The following is a 21,278-nucleotide window of genomic DNA, read 5'->3' as shown; positions in this document are numbered from 1 at the left end:
AAAGATGTAATTCTGTGAGATGAATTAACAGAACACTAAGCAGTTTCTCAGAATGCTTCTTTCCATATTTCCTCTGAGGATATTTCCTTTTTCACCATAGCCCTCTATGGGCTTCCAAATATCACTTTGCCAATTCTACAAGAATTGTCTCAGCGAAAGGCTTCTCGAGGAGAAAGCTGTAACTCTGTGAGATGATTTCACAGAACACAACGAAGTTTCTCAGAAAGCTTCTTTCTCTTTGTTGTCGGAGGATATTTCCTTTGGCCCTATAGTCTTCAAAGGGATCCGAAATATCTGTTCTCAGATTCCACAGAAATAAAGCTAGCAAAGGGATCCACGAAATAAAGATGTAACTCTGTGAGATGAATTAACAGAACACTAAGCAGTTTCTCAGAAAGCCTCTTTCCAGATTTCATCTGAGGATATTTCCTTTTTCACCATACCCCTCTATGGGCTTCCAAATATCACTTTGCCAATTCCAAAAGAACTGTCTTAGCGAAAGGCTTCTTGTGGGGAAAGCTGTAACTCTGTGAGATGATTTCACAGAACACAACGAAGTTTCTCAGAAAGCTTCTTTCTCTTTGTTATCGGAGGATATTTCCTTTGGCCCTACAGTCTTCAAAGGGATCCGAAATATCTGTTCTCAGATTCAACAGAAATAAGCCTAGCAAAGAGATCCACGAAATACAGAGGTAACTCTGTGAGATTAATTAACAGAACACTAAGCAGTTTCTCAGAAAGCTTCTTTCCAGATTTCCTCGGAGGATATTTCCTTTTTCACCATAGCCCTCTATGGGCTTCCAAATATCACTTTTCCAATTCCACAAGAACTGTCTTAGCGAAAGGCTTCTTGTGGGGAATGCTGTAACTCTGTGAGATGATTTCACAGAATACAACGAAGTTTCTCAGAAAGCTTCTTTCTCTTTGTTATCGGAGGATATTTCCTTTGGCCCTATAGTCTTCAAAGGGATCCGTAATATCTGTTCTCAGATTCCACAGAAATAAGGCTAGCAAAGAGATCCACGAAATAAAGATGTAACTCTGTGAGATGAATTAACAGAACACTAAGCAGTTTCTCAGAAAGCTTCTTTCCAGATTTCATCTGAGGATATTTCCTTTTTCACCATATCCCTCTATGGGCTTCCAAATATCACTTTGCCAATTCCACAAGAACTGTCTTAGCAAAAGGCTTCTTGAGGGGAAAGCTGTAACTCTGTGAGATGATTTCACAGAACACAAAGAAGTTTCTCAGAAAGCTTCTTTCTCTTTGTTATCGGAGGATATTTCCTTTGGCCCTATAGTCTTCAAAGGGATCCGAAATATCTGTTCTCAGATTCCACAGAAATAAGGCTAGCAAAGAGATCCACTAAATAAAGATGTAATTCTGTGAGATGAATTAACAGAACACTAAGCAGTTTCTCAGAAAGCTTCTTTCCAGATTTCCTCTGAGGATATTTCCTTTTTCACCATAGCCCTCTATGGGCTTCCAAATATCACTTTGCCAATTCCACAAGAACTGTCTTAGCGAAAGGCTTCTTGTGGGGAAAGCTGTAACTCTGTGAGATGATTTCACAGAACACAACGAAGTTTCTCAGAAAGCTTCTTTCTCTTTGTTATCGGAGGATATTTCCTTTGGCCCTATAGTCTTCAAAGGGATCCGAAATATCTGTTCTCAGATTCCACAGAAATAAGGCTAGCAAAGAGATCCACGAAATACAGATGTAACTCTGTGAGATGAATTAACAGAACACTAAGCAGTTTCTCAGAAAGCTTCTTTCCAGATTTCCTCTGAGGATATTTCCTTTTTCACCATAGCCCTCTATGGGCTTCCAAATATCACTTTGCCAATTCCACAAGAACTGTCTAAGCGAAAGGCTTCTTGTGAGGAAAGCTGTGACTCTGTGAGATGATTTCACAGAACACAACGAAGTTTCTCAGAAAGCTTCTTTCTCTTTGTTATCGGAGGATATTTCCTTTGGCCCTATAGTCTTCAAAGGGATCCGAAATATCTGTTCTCAGATTCCACAGAAATAAGGCTAGCAAAGAGATCCACGAAATACAGATGTAACTCGGTGAGATGAATTAACAGAACACTAAGCAGTTTCTCAGAAAGCTTCTTTCCAGATTTCATCTGGGGATATTTCCTTTTTCACCATAGCCCTCTATGGGCTTCCAAATATCACTTTGCCATTTCCACAAGAACTGTCTTAGCGAAAGGCTTCTTGATGGGAAATCTGTAACTCTGTGAGATGATTTCACAGAACACAACGAAGTTTCTCAGACAGCTTCTTTCTCTTTCTTATCGGAGGATATTTCCTTTGGCCCTATAGTCTTCAAACGGATCCGAAATATCTATTCTCAGATTCCACAGAAATAAGGCTAGCAAAGAGATCCACGAAATAAAGATGTAATTCTGTGAGATGAATTAACAGAACACTAAGCAGTTTCTCAGAATGCTTCTTTCCATATTTCCTCTGAGGATATTTCCTTTTTCACCATAGCCCTCTATGGGCTTCCAAATATCACTTTGCAAATTCAACAAGAATTGTCTTAGCGAAAGGCTTCTCGAGGAGAAAGCTGTAACTCTGTGAGATGATTTCACAGAACACAACGAAGTTTCTCAGAAAGCTTCTTTCTCTTTGTTGTCGGAGGATATTTCCTTTGGCCCTATAGTCTTCAAAGGGATCCGAAATATCTGTTCTCAGATTCCACAGAAATAAAGCTAGCAAAGGGATCCACGAAATAAAGATGTAACTCTGTGAGATGAATTAACAGAACACTAAGCAGTTTCTCAGAAAGCCTCTTTCCAGATTTCATCTGAGGATATTTCCTTTTTCACCATACCCCTCTATGGGCTTCCAAATATCACTTTGCCAATTCCAAAAGAACTGTCTTAGCGAAAGGCTTCTTGTGGGGAAAGCTGTAACTCTGTGAGATGATTTCACAGAACACAACGAAGTTTCTCAGAAAGCTTCTTTCTCTTTGTTATCGGAGGATATTTCCTTTGGCCCTATAGTCTTCAAAGGGATCCGAAATATCTGTTCTCAGATTCAACAGAAATAAGGCTAGCAAAGAGATCCACGAAATACAGAGGTAACTCTGTGAGATTAATTAACAGAACACTAAGCAGTTTCTCAGAAAGCTTCTTTCCAGATTTCCTCTGAGGATATTTCCTTTTTCACCATAGCCCTCTATGGGCTTCCAAATATCACTTTGCCAATTCCACAAGAACTGTCTTAGCGAAAGGCTTCTTGTGGGGAATGCTGTAACTCTGTGAGATGATTTCACAGAACACAACGAAGTTTCTCAGAAAGCTTCTTTCTCTTTGTTATCGGAGGATATTTCCTTTGGCCCTATAGTCTTCAAAGGGATCCGTAATATCTGTTCTCAGATTCCACAGAAATAAGGCTAGCAAAGAGATCCACGAAATAAAGATGTAACTCTGTGAGATGAATTAACAGAACACTAAGCAGTTTCTCAGAAAGCTTCTTTCCAGATTTCATCTGAGGATATTTCCTTTTTCACCATAGCCCTCTATGGGCTTCCAAATATCACTTTGCCAATTCCACAAGAACTGTCTTATCAAAAGGCTTCTTGAGGGGAAAGCTGTAACTCTGTGAGATGGTTTCACAGAACACAAAGAAGTTTCTCAGAAAGCTTCTTTCACTTTGTTATCGGAGGATATTTCCTTTGGCCCTATAGTCTTCAAAGGGATCCGAAATATCTGTTCTCAGATTCCACAGAAATAAGGCTAGCAAAGAGATACACTAAATAAAGATGTAATTCTGTGAGATGAATTAACAGAACACTAAGCAGTTTCTCAGAAAGCTTCTTTCGAGATTTCCTCTGAGGATATTTCCTTTTTCACCATAGCCCTCTATGGGCTTCCAAATATCACTTTGCCAATTCCACAAGAACTGTCTTAGCGAAAGGCTTCTTGAGGGGAAAGCTGTAACTCTGTGAGATGATTTCACAGAACACAACGAAGTTTCTCAGAAAGATTCTTTCTCTTTGTTATCGGAGGATATTTCCTTTGGCCCTATAGTCTTCAAAGGGATCCGAAATATCTGTTCTCAGATTCAACAGAAATAAGGCTAGCAAAGAGATCCACGAAATACAGATGTAACTCTGTGAGATGAATTAACAGAACACTAAGCAGTTTCTCAGAAAGCTTCTTTCCAGATTTCCTCTGAGGATATTTCCTTTTTCACCATAGCCCTCTATGGGCTTCCAAATATCACTTTGCCAATTCCACAAGAACTGTCTAAGCGAAAGGCTTCTTGTGAGGAAAGCTGTGACTCTGTGAGATGATTTCACAGAACACAACGAAGTTTCTCAGAAAGCTTCTTTCTCTTTGTTATCGGAGGATATTTCCTTTGGCCCTATAGTCTTCAAAGGGATCCGAAATATCTGTTCTCAGATTCCACAGAAATAAGGCTAGCAAAGAGATCCAAGAAATACAGATGTAACTCTGTGAGATGAATTAACAGAACACTAAGCAGTTTCTCAGAAAGCTTCTTTCCAGATTTCCTCTGAGGATATTTCCTTTTTCACCATAGCCCTCTAGGGGCTTCCAAATATCACTTTGCCAATTCCACAAGAACAGTTTTAGTAAAAGGCTTCTTGAGGGGAAAGCTGTAACTCTGTGAGATGATTTCACAGAACACAACGAATTTCTCTGAAAGCTTCTTTCTCTTTGTTACCGGAAGATATTTCCTTTGGTCCTATAGTCTTCAAAGGAATCCGAAATATCTGTTCTCAGATTCCACAGAAATAAGGCTAGCAAAGAGATCCACGAAATACAGATGTAACTCTGTGAGATGAATTAACAGAACACTAAGCAGTTTTTCAGAAAGCTTCTTTCCAGATTTCATCTGAGGATATTTCCTTTTTCACGATAGCCCTCTATGGGCTTCCAAATATCACTTTGCCAATTCCAGAAGAACTGTCTTACCGAAAGGCTTCTTGAGGGGAAAGCTGTTACTCTGTGAGATGATTTCACAGAACACAAAGAAGTTTCTCAGAAAGCTTCTTTCTCTTTGTTATCGGAGGATATTTCCTTTGGCCCTATAGTCTTCAAAGGGATCCGAAATATCTGTTCTCAGATTCCACAGAAATAAGGCTAGCAAACAGATCCACGAAATACAGATGTAACTCTGTGAGATGAATTAACAGAACACTAAGCAGTTTCTCAGAAAGCTTCTTTCCAGATTTCATCTGAGGATATTTCCCTTTTCACCATAGCCCTCTATGGGTTTCCAAATATCACTTTGCCAATTCCACAAGAACTGTCTTGGCGAAAGGCTTCTTGAGGGGAAAGCTGTAACTCTGTGAGATGATTTCACAGAACACAACGAAGTTTCTCAGAAAGCTTCTTTCTCTTTGTTATCGGAGGATATTTCCTTTGGCCCTATAGTCTTCAAAGGGATCCGAAATATCTGTTCTCAGATTCCACAGAAATAAGGCTAGCAAAGAGATCCACGAAATACAGATGTAACTCTGTGAGATGAATTAACAGAACACTAAGCAGTTTCTCAGAAAGCTTCTTTCCAGATTTCATCTGGGGATATTTCCTTTTTCACCATAGCCCTCTGAGGGCTTCCAAATATCACTTTGCCATTTCCACAAGAACTGTCTTAGCGAAAGGCTTCTTGATGGGAAATCTGTAACTCTGTGAGATGATTTCACAGAACACAACGAAGTTTCTCAGACAGCTTCTTTCTCTTTGTTATCGGAGGATATTTCCTTTGGCCCTATAGTCTTCAAACGGATCCGAAATATCTATTCTCAGATTCCACAGAAATAAGGCTAGCAAAGAGATCAACGAAATAAAGATGTAATTCTGTGAGATGAATTAACAGAACACGAAGCAGTTTCTCAGAATGCTTCTTTCCATATTTCCTCTGAGGATATTTCCTTTTTCACCATAGCCCTCTATGGGCTTCCAAATATCACTTTGCCAATTCTACAAGAATTGTCTTAGCGAAAGGCTTCTCGAGGAGAAAGCTGTAACTCTGTGAGATGATTTCACAGAACACAACGAAGTTTCTCAGAAAGCTTCCTTCTCTTTGTTGTCGGAGGATATTTCCTTTGTCCCTATAGTCTTCAAAGGGATCCGAAATATCTGTTCTCAGATTCCACAGAAATAAAGCTAGCAAAGGGATCCACGAAATAAAGATGTAACTCTGTGAGATGAATTAACAGAACACTAAGCAGTTTCTCAGAAAGCCTCTTTCCAGATTTCATCTGAGGATATTTCCTTTTTCACCATAACCCTCTATGGGCTTCCAAATATCACTTTGCCAATTCCAAAAGAACTGTCTTAGCGAAAGGCTTCTTGTGGGGAAAGCTGTAACTCTGTGAGATGATTTCACAGAACACAACGAAGTTTCTCAGAAAGCTTCTTTCTCTTTGTTATCGGAGGATATTTCCTTTGGCCCTATAGTCTTCAAAGGGATCCGAAATATCTGTTCTCAGATTCAACAGAAATAAGGCTAGCAAAGAGATCCACGAAATACAGAGGTAACTCTGTGAGATTAATTAACAGAACACTAAGCAGTTTCTCAGAAAGCTTCTTTCCAGATTTCCTCTGAGGATATTTCCTTTTTCAACATAGCCCTCTATGGGCTTCCAAATATCACTTTGCCAATTCCACAAGAACTGTCTTAGCGAAAGGCTTCTTGTGGGGAATGCTGTAACTCTGTGAGATGATTTCACAGAACACAACGAAGTTTCTCAGAAAGCTTCTTTCTCTTTGTTATCGGAGGATATTTCCTTTGGCCCTATAGTCTTCAAAGGGATCCGTAATATCTGTTCTCAGATTCCACAGAAATAAGGCTAGCAAAGAGATCCACGAAATAAAGATGTAACTCTGTGAGATGAATTAACAGAACACTAAGCAGTTTCTCAGAAAGCTTCTTTCCAGATTTCATCTGAGGATATTTCCTTTTTCACCATAGCCCTCTATGGGCTTCCAAATATCATTTTGCCAATTCCACAAGAACTGTCTTAGCAAAAGGCTTCTTGAGGGGAAAGCTGTAACTCTGTGAGATGATTTCACAGAACACAAAGAAGTTTCTCAGAAAGCTTCTTTCTCTTTGTTATCGGAGGATATTTCCTTTGGCCCTATAGTCTTCAAAGGGATCCGAAATATCTGTTCTCAGATTCCACAGAAATAAGGCTAGCAAAGAGATCCACTAAATAAAGATGTAATTCTGTGAGATGAATTAAAAGAACACTAAGCAGTTTCTCAGAAAGCTTCTTTCCAGATTTCCTCTGAGGATATTTCCTTTTTCACCATAGCGCTCTATGGGCTTCCAAATATCACTTTGCCAATTCCACAAGAACTGTCTTAGCGAAAGGCTTCTTGTGGGGAAAGCTGTAACTCTGTGAGATGATTTCACAGAACACAACGAAGTTTCTCAGAAAGCTTCTTTCTCTTTGTTATCGGAGGATATTTCCTTTGGCCCTATAGTCTTCAAAGGGATCCGAAATATCTGTTCTCAGATTCAACAGAAATAAGGCTAGCAAAGAGATCCACGAAATACAGATGTAACTCTGTGAGATGAATTAACAGAACACTAAGCAGTTTCTCAGAAAGCTTCTTTCCAGATTTCCTCTGAGGATATTTCCTTTTTCACCATAGCCCTCTATGGGCTTCCAAATATCACTTTGCCAATTCCACAAGAACTGTCTAAGCGAAAGGCTTCTTGTGAGGAAAGCTGTGACTCTGTGAGATGATTTCACAGAACACAACGAAGTTTCTCAGAAAGCTTCTTTCTCTTTGTTATCGGAGGATATTTCCTTTGGCCCTATAGTCTTCAAAGGGATCCGAAATATCTGTTCTCAGATTCCACAGAAATAAGTCTAGCAAAGAGATCCACGAAATACAGATGTAACTCTGTGAGATGAATTAACAGAACACTAAGCAGTTTCTCAGAATGCTTCTTTCCATATTTCCTCTGAGGATATTTCCTTTTTCACCATAGCCCTCTATGGGCTTCCAAATATCACTTTGCCAATTCTACAAGAATTGTCTTAGCGAAAGGCTTCTCGAGGGGAAAGCTGTAACTCTGTGAGATGATTTCACAGAACACAACGAAGTTTCTCAGAAAGCTTCTTTCTCTTTGTTATCGGAGGATATTTCCTTTGGCCCTATAGTCTTCAAAGGGATCCGAAATATCTGTTCTCAGATTCAACAGAAATAAGGCTAGCAAAGAGATCCTCAAAATACAGATGTAACTCTGTGAGATGAATTAACAGAACACTAAGCAGTTTCTCAGAAAGCTTCTTTCCAGATTTCATCTGGGGATATTTCCTTTTTCACTATAGCCCTATATGGGCTTCCAAATATCACTTTGCCAATTCCACAAGAACTTTCTTAGCGAAAGGCTTCTTGTGGGGAAAGCTGTAACTCTGTGAGATGATTTCACAGAACACAACGAAGTTTCTCAGAAAGCTTCTTTCTCTTTGTTATCGGAGGATATTTCCTTTGGCCCTATAGTCTTCAAAGGGATCCGAAATATCTGTTCTCAGATTCCACAGAAATAAGGCTAGCAAAGAGATCCACGAAATACAGATATAACTCTGTGAGATGAATTAACAGAACACTAAGCAGTTTCTCAGAAAGCTTCTTTCCAGATTTCCTCTGAGGATATTTCCTTTTTCACCATAGCCCTCTAGGGGCTTCCAAATATCACTTTGCCAATTCCACAAGAACTGTCTTAGCAAAAGGCTTCTTGAGGGGAAAGCTGTAACTCTGTGAGATGATTTCACAGAACACAACGAATTTCTCTGAAAGCTTCTTTCTCTTTGTTACCGGAAGATATTTCCTTTGGTCCTATAGTCTTCAAAGGAATCCGAAATATCTGTTCTCAGATTCCACAGAAATAAGGCTAGCAAAGAGATCCACGAAATACAGATGTAACTCTGTGAGATGAATTAAAAGAACACTAAGCAGTTTTTCAGAAAGCTTCTTTCCAGATTTCATCTGAGGATATTTCCTTTTTCACGATAGCCCTCTATGGGCTTCCAAATATCACTTTGCCAATTCCAGAAGAAATGTCTTACCGAAAGGCTTCTTGAGGGGAAAGCTGTAACTCTGTGAGATGATTTCACAGAACACAAAGAAGTTTCTCAGAAAGCTTCTTTCTCTTTGTTATCGGAGGATATTTCCTTTGGCCCTATAGTCTTCAAAGGGATCCGAAATATCTGTTCTCAGATTCCACAGAAATAAGGCTAGCAAAGAGATCCACGAAATACAGATGTAACTCTGTGAGATGAATTAACAGAACACTAAGCAGTTTCTCAGAAAGCTTCTTTCCAGATTTCATCTGAGGATATTTCCTTTTTCACCATAGCCCTCTATGGGTTTCCAAATATCACTTTGCCAATTCCACAAGAACTGTCCTGGCGAAAGGCTTCTTGAGGGGAAAGCTGTAACTCTGTGAGATGATTTCACAGAACACAACGAAGTTTCTCAGAAAGCTTCTTTCTCTTTGTTATCGGAGGATATTTCCTTTGGCCCTATAGTCTTCAAACGGATCCGAAATATCTGTTCTCAGATTCCACAGAAATAAGGCTAGCAAAGAGATCCACGAAATACAGATGTAACTCTGTGAGATGAATTAACAGAACACTAAGCAGTTTCTCAGAAAGGTTCTTTCCAGATTTCATCTGGGGATATTTCCTTTTTCACCATAGCCCTCTGAGGGCTTCCAAATATCACTTTGCAAATTCCACAAGAACTTTCTTAGCGAAAGGCTTCTTGAGGGGAAAGCTGTAACTCTGTGAGATGATTTCACAGAACACAACAAAGTTTCTGAGAAAGCTTCTTTCTCTTTGTTATTGGAGAATATTTCCTTTGGCCATATACTCTTCAAACGGATCCGAAATATCTGTTCTCAGATTCCACAGAAATACGGCTAGCAATGAGATCCACGAAATAAACATGTAATTCAGTGAGATGAATTAACAGCACACTAAGCAGTTTCTCAGAAAGCTTCTTTCCAGATTTCCTCTGCGGATATTTCCTTTTTCACCATAGCCCTCTACGGGCTTACAAATATCACTTCGCCAATTCCACAAGAACTGTCTTAGCGAAAGGCTTCTTGTTGGGAAAGCTGTAACTCTGTGAGATGATTTCACAGAACACAACGAAGTTTCTCAGAAAGCTTCTTTCTCTTTGTTATCGGAGGATATTTCCTTTGGCCCTATAGTCTTCAAAGGGATCCGAAATATCTGTTCTCAGATTCCACAGAAATAAGGCTAGCAAAGAGATCCACGAAATAAAGATGTAATTCTGTGAGATGAATTAACAGAACACTAAGCAGTTTCTCAGAAAGCTTCTTTCCAGATTTCCTCTGAGGATATTTCCTTTTTCACCATAGCCCTCAATGGGCTTCCAAATATCACTTTGCCAATTCCACAAGAACTGTCTTAGCAAAAGGCTTCTTGAGGGGAAAGCTGTAACTCTGTGAGATGATTTCACAGAACACAAAGAAGTTTCTCAGAAAGCTTCTTTCTCTTTGTTATCGGAGGATATTTCCTTTGGCCCTATAGTCTTCAAAGGGATCCGAAATATCTGTTCTCAGATTCCACAGAAATAAGGCTAGCAAAGAGATCCACTAAATAAAGATGTAACTCTGTGAGATGAATTAACAGAACACTAAGCAGTTTCTCAGAAAGCTTCTTTCCAGATTTCCTCTGAGGATATTTCCTTTTTCACCATAGCCCTCTATGGGCTTCCAAATATCACTTTGCCAATTCCACAAGAACTGTCTTAGCGAAAGGCTTCTTGTGGGGAAAGCTGTAACTCTGTGAGATGATTTCACAGAACACAACGAAGTTTCTCAGAAAGCTTCTTTCTCTTTGTTATGGGAGGATATTTCCTTTGGCCCTATAGTCTTCAAAGGGAACCGAAATATCTGTTCTCAGATTCAACAGAAATAAGGCTAGCAAAGAGATCCACGAAATACAGATGTAACTCTGTGAGATAAATTAACAGAACACTAAGCAGTTTCTCAGAAAGCTTCTTTCCAGATTTCCTCTGAGGATATTTCCTTTTTCACCATAGCCCTCTATGGGCTTCCAAATATCACTTTGCCAATTCCACAAGAACTGTCTAAGCGAAAGGCTTCTTGTGAGGAAAGCTGTGACTCTGTGAGATGATTTCACAGAACACAACGAAGTTTCTCAGAAAGCTTCTTTCTCTTTGTTATCGGAGGATATTTCCTTTGGCCCTATAGTCTTCAAAGGGATCCGAAATATCTGTTCTCAGATTCCACAGAAATAAGTCTAGCAAAGAGATCCACGAAATACAGATGTAACTCTGTGAGATGAATTAACAGAACACTAAGCAGTTTCTCAGAAAGCTTCTTTCCAGATTTCATCTGGGGATATTTCCTTTTTCACCATAGCCCTCTATGGGCTTCCAAATATCACTTTGCCATTTCCACAAGAACTGTCTTAGCGAAAGGCTTCTTGATGGGAAATCTCTAACTCTGTGAGATGATTTCACAGAACACAACGAAGTTTCTCAGACAGCTTCTTTCTCTTTGTTATCGGAGGATATTTCCTTTGGCCCTATAGTCTTCAAACGGATCAGAAATATCTATTCTGAGATTCCACAGAAATAAGGCTAGCAAAGAGATCCACGAAATAAAGATGTAATTCTGTGAGATGAATTAACAGAACACTAAGCAGTTTCTCAGAATGCTTCTTTCCATATTTCCTCTGAGGATATTTCCTTTTTCACCATAGCCCTCTATGGGCTTCCAAATATCACTTTGCCAATTCTACAAGAATTGTCTTAGCGAAAGGCTTCTCGAGGGGAAAGCTGTAACTCTGTGAGATGATTTCACAGAACACAACGAAGTTTCTCAGAAAGCTTCTTTCTCTTTGTTATCGGAGGATATTTCCTTTGGCCCTATATTCTTCAAAGGGATCCGAAATATCTGTTCTCAGATTCAACAGAAATAAGGCTAGAAAAGAGATCCTCAAAATACAGATGTAACTCTGTGAGATGAATTAACAGAACACTAAGCAGTTTCTCAGAAAGCTTCTTTCCAGATTTCATCTGGGGATATTTCCTTTTTCACTATAGCCCTATATGGGCTTCCAAATATCACTTTGCCAATTCCACAAGAACTTTCTTAGCGAAAGGCTTCTTTTGGGGAAAGCTGTAACTCTGTGAGATGATTTCACAGAACACAACGAAGTTTCTCAGAAAGCTTCTTTCTCTTTGTTATCGGAGGATATTTCCTTTGGCCCTATAGTCTTCAAACGGATCCGAAATATCTGTTCTCAGATTCCACAGAAATAAGGCTAGCAAAGAGATCCACGAAATACAGATATAACTCTGTGAGATGAATTAACAGAACACTAAGCAGTTTCTCAGAAAGCTTCTTTCCAGATTTCCTCTGAGGATATTTCCTTTTTCACCATAGCCCTCTAGGGGCTTCCAAATATCACTTTGCCAATTCCACAAGAACTGTCTTAGCAAAAGGCTTCTTGAGGGGAAAGCTGTAACTCTGTGAGATGATTTCACAGAACACAACGAATTTCTCTGAAAGCTTCTTTCTCTTTGTTACCGGAAGATATTTCCTTTGGTCCTATAGTCTTCAAAGGAATCCGAAATATCTGTTCTCAGATTCCACAGAAATAAGGCTACCAAAGAGATCCACGAAATACAGATGTAACTCTGTGAGATGAATTAACAGAACACTAGCAGTTTTTCAGAAAGCTTCTTTCCAGATTTCATCTGAGGATATTTCCTTTTTCACGATAGCCCTCTATGGGCTTCCAAATATCACTTTGCCAATTCCAGGAGAACTGTCTTACCGAAAGGCTTCTTGAGGGGAAAGCTGTAACTCTGTGAGATGATTTCACAGAACACAAAGAAGTTTCTCAGAAAGCTTCTTTCTCTTTGTTATCGGAGGATATTTCCTTTGGCCCTATAGTCTTCAAAGGGATCCGAAATATCTGTTCTCAGATTCCACAGAAATAAGGCTAGCAAAGAGATCCACGAAATACAGATGTAACTCTGTGAGATGAATTAACAGAACACTAAGCAGTTTCTCAGAAAGCTTCTTTCCAGATTTCATCTGGGGATATTTCCTTTTTCACCATAGCCCTCTATGGGCTTCCAAATATCACGTTGCCAATTCCACAAGAACTGTCTTAGCGAAAGGCTTCTTGTGGGGAAAGCTGTAACTCTGTGAGATGATTTCACAGAACACAACGAAGTTTCTCAGAAAGCTTCTTTCTCTTTGTTATCGGAGGATATTTCCTTTGGCCCTATAGTCTTCAAAGGGATCCGAAATATCCGTTCTCAGATTCCACAGAAATAAGGCTAGCAAAGAGATCCACGAAATACAGATGTAACTCTGTGAGATGAATTAACAGAACACTAAGCAGTTTCTCAGAAAGCTTCTTTCCAGATTTCCTCTGAGGATATTTCCTTTTTCACCATAGCCCTCTATGGGCTTCCAAATATCACTTTGCCAATTCCACAAGAACTGTCTTAGCGAAAGGCTTCTTGTGGGGAAAGCTGTAACTCTGTGAGATGATTTCACAGAACACAACGAAGTTTCTCAGAAAGCTTCTTTCTCTTTGTTATCGGAGGATATTTCCTTTGGCCCTATACTCTTCAAAGGGATCCGAAATATCTGTTCTCAGATTCCACAGAAATAAGGCTAGCAAAGAGATCCACGAAATACAGATGTAACTCTGTGAGATGAATTAACAGAACACTAAGCAGTTTCCCAGAAAGCTTCTTTCCAGATTTCCTCTGAGGATATTTCCTTTTTCACCATAGCCCTCTATGGGCTTCCAAATATCACTTTGCCAATTCCACAAGAACTGTCTAAGCGAAAGGCTTCTTGTGAGGAAAGCTGTGACTCTGTGAGATGATTTCACAGAACACAACGAAGTTTCTCAGAAAGCTTCTTTCTCTTTGTTATCGGAGGATATTTCCTTTGGCCCTATAGTCTTCAAAGGGATCCGAAATATCTGTTCTCAGATTCCACAGAAATAAGTCTAGCAAAGAGATCCACGAAATACAGATGTAACTCGGTGAGATGAATTAACAGAACACTAAGCAGTTTCTCAGAAAGCTTCTTTCCAGATTTCATCTGGGGATATTTCCTTTTTCACCATAGCCCTCTATGGGCTTCCAAATATCACTTTGCCATTTCCACAAGAACTGTCTTAGCGAAAGGCTTCTTGATGGGAAATCTGTAACTCTGTGAGATGATTTCACAGAACACAACGAAGTTTCTCAGACAGCTTCTTTCTCTTTCTTATCGGAGGATATTTCCTTTGGCCCTATAGTCTTCAAACGGATCAGAAATATCTATTCTCAGATTCCACAGAAATAAGGCTAGCAAAGAGATCCACGAAATAAAGATGTAATTCTGTGAGATGAATTAACAGAACACTAAGCAGTTTCTCAGAATGCTTCTTTCCATATTTCCTCTGAGGATATTTCCTTTTTCACCATAGCCCTCTATGGGCTTCCAAATATCACTTTGCAAATTCAACAAGAATTGTCTTAGCGAAAGGCTTCTCGAGGAGAAAGCTGTAACTCTGTGAGATGATTTCACAGAACACAACGAAGTTTCTCAGAAAGCTTCTTTCTCTTTGTTGTCGGAGGATATTTCCTTTGGCCCTATAGTCTTCAAAGGGATCCGAAATATCTGTTCTCAGATTCCACAGAAATAAAGCTAGCAAAGGGATCCACGAAATAAAGATGTAACTCTGTGAGATGAATTAACAGAACACTAAGCAGTTTCTCAGAAAGCCTCTTTCCAGATTTCATCTGAGGATATTTCCTTTTTCACCATACCCCTCTATGGGCTTCCAAATATCACTTTGCCAATTCCAAAAGAACTGTCTTAGCGAAAGGCTTCTTGTGGGGAAAGCTGTAACTCTGTGAGATGATTTCACAGAACACAACGAAGTTTCTCAGAAAGCTTCTTTCTCTTTGTTATCGGAGGATATTTCCTTTGGCCCAATAGTCTTCAAAGGGATCCGAAATATCTGTTCTCAGAATCAACAGAAATAAGGCTAGCAAAGAGATCCACGAAATACAGAGGTAACTCTGTGAGATTAATTAACAGAACACTAAGCAGTTTCTCAGGAACCTTCTTTCCAGATTTCCTCTGAGGATATTTCCTTTTTCACCATAGCCCTCTATGGGCTTCCAAATATCACTTTGCCAATTCCACAAGAACTGTCTTAGCGAAAGGCTTCTTGTGGGGAATGCTGTAACTCTGTGAGATGATTTCACAGAACACAACGAAGTTTCTCAGAAAGCTTCTTTCTCTTTGTTATCGGAGGATATTTCCTTTGGCCCTATAGTCTTCAAAGGGATCCGTAATATCTGTTCTCAGATTCCACAGAAATAAGGCTAGCAAAGAGATCCACGAAATAAAGATGTAACTCTGTGAGATGAATTAACACAACACTAAGCAGTTTCTCAGAAAGCTTCTTTCCAGATTTCATCTGAGGATATTTCCTTTTTCACCATAGCCTTCTATGGGCTTCCAAATATCACTTTGCCAATTCCACAAGAACTGTCTTAGCAAAAGGCTTCTTGAGGGGAAAGCTGTAACTCTGTGAGATGATTTCACAGAACACAAAGAAGTTTCTCAGAAAGCTTCTTTCTCTTTGTTATCGGAGGATATTTCCTTTAGCCCTATAGTCTTCAAAGGGATCCGAAATATCTGTTCTCAGATTCCACAGAAATAAGGCTAGCAAAGAGATACTCTAAATAAAGATGTAATTCTGTGAGATGAATTAACAGAACACTAAGCAGTTTCTCAGAAAGCTTCTTTCCAGATTTCCTCTGAGGATATTTCCTTTTTCACCATAGCCCTCTATGGGCTTCCAAATATCACTTTGCCAATTCCACAAGAACTGTCTTAGCGAAAGGCTTCTTGTGGGGAAAGGTGTAACTCTGTGAGATGATTTCACAGAACACAACGAAGTTTCTCAGAAAGCTTCTTTCTCTTTGTTATCGGAGGATATTTCCTTTGGCCCTATAGTCTTCAAAGGGATCCGAAATATCTGTTCTCAGATTCAACAGAAATAAGGCTAGCAAAGAGATCCACGAAATACAGATGTAACTCTGTGAGATGAATTAACAGAACACTAAGCAGTTTCTCAGAAAGCTTCTTTCCAGATTTCCTCTGAGGATATTTCCTTTTTCACCATAGCCCTCTATGGGCTTCCAAATATCACTTTGCCAATTCCACAAGAACTGTCTAAGCGAAAGGCTTCTTGTGAGGAAAGCTGTGACTCTGTGAGATGATTTCACAGAACACAACGAAGTTTCTCAGAAAGCTTCTTTCTCTTTGTTATCGGAGGATATTTCCTTTGGCCCTATAGTCTTCAAAGGGATCCGAAATATCTGTTCTCAGATTCCACAGAAATAAGTCTAGCAAAGAGATCCACGAAATACAGATGTAACTCTGTGAGATGAATTAACAGAACACTAAGCAGTTTCTCAGAAAGCTTCTTTCCAGATTTCATCTGGGGATATTTCCTTTTTCACCATAGCCCTCTATGGGCTTCCAAATATCACTTTGCCATTTCCACAAGAACTGTCTTAGCGAAAGGCTTCTTGATGGGAAATCTGTAACTCTGTGAGATGATTTCACAGAACACAACGAAGTTTCTCAGACAGCTTCTTTCTCTTTGTTATCGGAGGATATTTCCTTTGGCCCTATAGTCTTCAAACGGATCAGAAATATCTATTCTCAGATTCCACAGAAATAAGGCTAGCAAAGAGATCCACGAAATAAAGATGTAATTCTGTGAGATGAATTAACAGAACACTAAGCAGTTTCTCAGAATGCTTCTTTCCATATTTCCTCTGAGGATATTTCCTTTTTCACCATAGCCCTCTATGGGCTTCCAAATATCACTTTGCCAATTCTACAAGAATTGTCTTAGCGAAAGGTTTCTCGAGGGGAAAGCTGTAACTCTGTGAGATGATTTCACAGAACACAACGAATTTCTCTGAAAGCTTCTTTCTCTTTGTTACCGGAAGATATTTCCTTTGGTCCTATAGTCTTCAAAGGAATCCGAAATATCTGTTCTCAGATTCCACAGAAATAAGGCTAGCAAAGAGATCCACGAAATACAGATGTAACTCTGTGAGATGAATTAACAGAACACTAAGCAGTTTTTCAGAATGCTTCTTTCCAGATTTCATCTGAGGATATTTCCTTTTTCACGATAGCCCTCTATGGGCTTCCAAATATCACTTTGCCAATTCCAGAAGAACTGTCTTACCAAAAGGCTTCTTGAGGGGAAAGCTGTAACTCTGTGAGATGATTTCACAGAACACAAAGAAGTTTCTCAGAAAGCTTCTTTCTCTTTGTTATCGGAGGATATTTCCTTTGGCCCTATAGTCTTCAAAGGGATCCGAAATATCTGTTCTCAGATTCCACAGAAATAAGGCTAGCAAACAGATCCACGAAATACAGATGTAACTCTGTGAGATGAATTAACAGAACACTAAGCAGTTTCTCAGAAAGCTTCTTTCCAGATTTCCTCTGAGGATATTTCCCTTTTCACCATAGCCCTCTATGGGTTTCCAAATATCACTTTGCCAATTCCACAAGAACTGTCCTGGCGAAAGGCTTCTGGAGGGGAAAGCTGTAACTCTGTGAGATGATTTCACAGAACACAACGAAGTTTCTCAGAAAGCTTCTTTCTCTTTGTTATCGGAGGATATTTCCTTTGGCCCTATAGTCTTCAAACGGATCCGAAATATCTGTTCTCAGATTCCACAGAAATAAGGCTAGCAAAGAGATCCACGAAATACAGATGTAACTCTGTGAGATGAATTAACAGAACACTAAGCAGTTTCTCAGAAAGCTTCTTTCCAGATTTCATCTGGGGATATTTCCTTTTTCACCATAGCCCTCTGAGGGCTTCCAAATATCACTTTGCCATTTCCACAAGAACTGTCTTAGCGAAAGGCTTCTTGATGGGAAATCTGTAACTCTGTGAGATGATTTCACAGAACACAACGAAGTTTCTCAGACAGCTTCTTTCTCTTTGTTATCGGAGGATATTTCCTTTGGCCCTATAGTCTTCAAAGGGATCCGAAATATCTGTTCTCAGATTCCACAGAAATAAGGCTAGCAAAGAGATCCACGAAATACAGATGTAACTCTGTGAGATGAATTAACAGAACACTAAGCAGTTTCTCAGAAAGCTTCTTTCCAGATTTCCTCTGAGGATATTTCCTTTTTCACCATAGCCCTCTAGGGGCTTCCAAATATCACTTTGCCAATTCCACAAGAACAGTTTTAGCAAAAGGCTTCTTGAGGGGAAAGCTGTAACTCTGTGAGATGATTTCACAGAACACAACGAATTTCTCTGAAAGCTTCTTTCTCTTTGTTACCGGAAGATATTTCCTTTGGTCCTATAGTCTTCAAAGGAATCCGAAATATCTGTTCTCAGATTCCACAGAAATAAGGCTAGCAAAGAGATCCACGAAATACAGATGTAACTCTGTGAGATGAATTAACAGAACACTAAGCAGTTTCTCAGAAAGCTTCTTTCCAGATTTCATCTGGGGATATTTCCTTTTTCACCATAGCCCTCTGAGGGCTTCCAAATATCACTTTGCCATTTCCACAAGAACTGTCTTAGCGAAAGGCTTCTTGATGGGAAATCTGTAACTCTGTGAGATGATTTCACAGAACACAACGAAGTTTCTCAGACAGCTTCTTTCTCTTTCTTATCGGAGGATATTTCCTTTGGCCCTGTAGTCTTCAAACGGATCCGAAATATCTATTCTCAGATTCCACAGAAATAAGGCTAGCAAAGAGATCCACGAAATAAAGATGTAATTCTGTGAGATGAATTAACAGAACACGAAGCAGTTTCTCAGAATGCTTCTTTCCATATTTCCTCTGAGGATATTTCCTTTTTCACCATAGCCCTCTATGGGCTTCCAAATATCACTTTGCCAATTCTACAAGAATTGTCTTAGCGAAAGGCTTCTCGAGGAGAAAGCTGTAACTCTGTGAGATGATTTCACAGAACACAACGAAGTTTCTCAGAAAGCTTCTTTCTCTTTGTTGTCGGAGGATATTTCCTTTGTCCCTATAGTCTTCAAAGGGATCCGAAATATCTGTTCTCAGATTCCACAGAAATAAAGCTAGCAAAGGGATCCACGAAATAAAGATGTAACTCTGTGAGATGAATTAACAGAACACTAAGCAGTTTCTCAGAAAGCCTCTTTCCAGATTTCATCTGAGGATATTTCCTGTTTCACCATACCCCTCTATGGGCTTCCAAATATCACTTTGCCAATTCCACAAGAACTGTCTTAGCGAAAGGCTTCTTGTGGGGAAAGCTGTAACTCTGTGAGATGATTTCACAGAACACAACGAAGTTTCTCAGAAAGCTTCTTTCTCTTTGTTATCGGAGGATATTTCCTTTGGCCCTATAGTCTTCAAAGGGATCCGAAATATCTGTTCTCAGATTCAACAGAAATAAGGCTAGCAAAGAGATCCACGAAATACAGAGGTAACTCTGTGAGATTAATTAACAGAACACTAAGCAGTTTCTCAGAAAGCTTCTTTCCAGATTTCCTCTGAGGATATTTCCTTTTTCAACATAGCCCTCTATGGGCTTCCAAATATCACTTTGCCAATTCCACAAGAACTGTCTTAGCGAAAGGCTTCTTGTGGGGAATGCTGTAACTCTGTGAGATGATTTCACAGAACACAACGAAGTTTCTCAGAAAGCTTCTTTCTCTTTGTTATCGGAGGATATTTCCTTTGGCCCTATAGTCTTCAAAGGGATCCGTAATATCTGTTCTCAGATTCCACAGAAATAAGGCTAGCAAAGAGATCCACGAAATAAAGATGTAACTCTGTGAGATGAATTAACAGAACACTAAGCAGTTTCTCAGAAAGCTTCTTTCCAGATTTCCTCTGTGGATATTTCCTTTTTCACCATAGCCCTCTATGGGCTTCCAAATATCACTTTGCCAATTCCACAAGAACTGTCTAAGCGAAAGGCTTCTTGTGAGGAAAGCTGTGACTCTGTGAGATGATTTCACAGAACACAACGAAGTTTCTCAGAAAGCTTCTTTCTCTTTGTTATCGGAGGATATTTCCTTTGGCCCTATAGTCTTCAAAGGGATCCGAAATATCTGTTCTCAGATTCCACAGAAATAAGTCTAGCAAAGAGATCCACGAAATACAGATGTAACTCTGTGAGATGAATTAACAGAACACTAAGCAGTTTCTCAGAAAGCTTCTTTCCAGATTTCATCTGGGGATATTTCCTTTTTCACCATATCCCTCTATGGGCTTCCAAATATCACTTTGCCATTTCCACAAGAACTGTCTTAGCGAAAGTCTTCTTGATGGGAAATCTGTAACTCTGTGAGATGATTTCACAGAACACAACGAAGTTTCTCAGACAGCTTCTTTCTCTTTGTTATCGGAGGATATTTCCTTTGGCCCTATAGTCTTCAAACGGATCAGAAATATCTATTCTCAGATTCCACAGAAATAAGGCTAGCAAAGAGATCCACGAAATAAAGATGTAATTCTGTGAGATGAATTAACAGAACACTAAGCAGTTTCTCAGAATGCTTCTTTCCATATTTCCTCTGAGGATATTTCCTTTTTCACCATAGCCCTCTATGGGCTTCCAAATATCACTTTGCCAATTCTACAAGAATTGTCTTAGCGAAAGGCTTCTCGAGGGGAAAGCTGTAACTCTGTGAGATGATTTCACAGAACACAACGAAGTTTCTCAGAAAGCTTCTTTCTCTTTGTTATCGGAGGATATTTCCTTTGGCCCTATAGTCTTCAAAGGGATCCGAAATATCTGTTCTCAGATTCAACAGAAATAAGGCTAGCAAAGAGATCCTCAAAATACAGATGTAACTCTGTGAGATGAATTAACAGAACACTAAGCAGTTTCTCAGAAAGCTTCTTTCCAGATTTCATCTGGGGATATTTCCTTTTTCACTATAGCCCTATATGGGCTTCCAAATATCACTTTGCCAATTCCACAAGAACTTTCTTAGCGAAAGGCTTCTTGTGGGGAAAGCTGTAACTCTGTGAGATGATTTCACAGAACACAACGAAGTTTCTCAGAAAGCTTCTTTCTCTTTGTTATCGGAGGATATTTCCTTTGGCCCTATAGTCTTCAAAGGGATCCGAAATATCTGTTCTCAGATTCCACAGAAATAAGGCTAGCAAAGAGATCCACGAAATACAGATATAACTCTGTGA

The sequence above is a fragment of the Macaca nemestrina genome, chromosome 14 (assembly GCF_043159975.1).
Source record: "Macaca nemestrina isolate mMacNem1 chromosome 14, mMacNem.hap1, whole genome shotgun sequence".
Classification (NCBI taxonomy): Eukaryota; Metazoa; Chordata; class Mammalia; order Primates; family Cercopithecidae; genus Macaca; species Macaca nemestrina.
The sequence above is the reverse complement of the archived record's forward strand: the minus strand, read 5'-3'. Positions refer to the sequence as shown.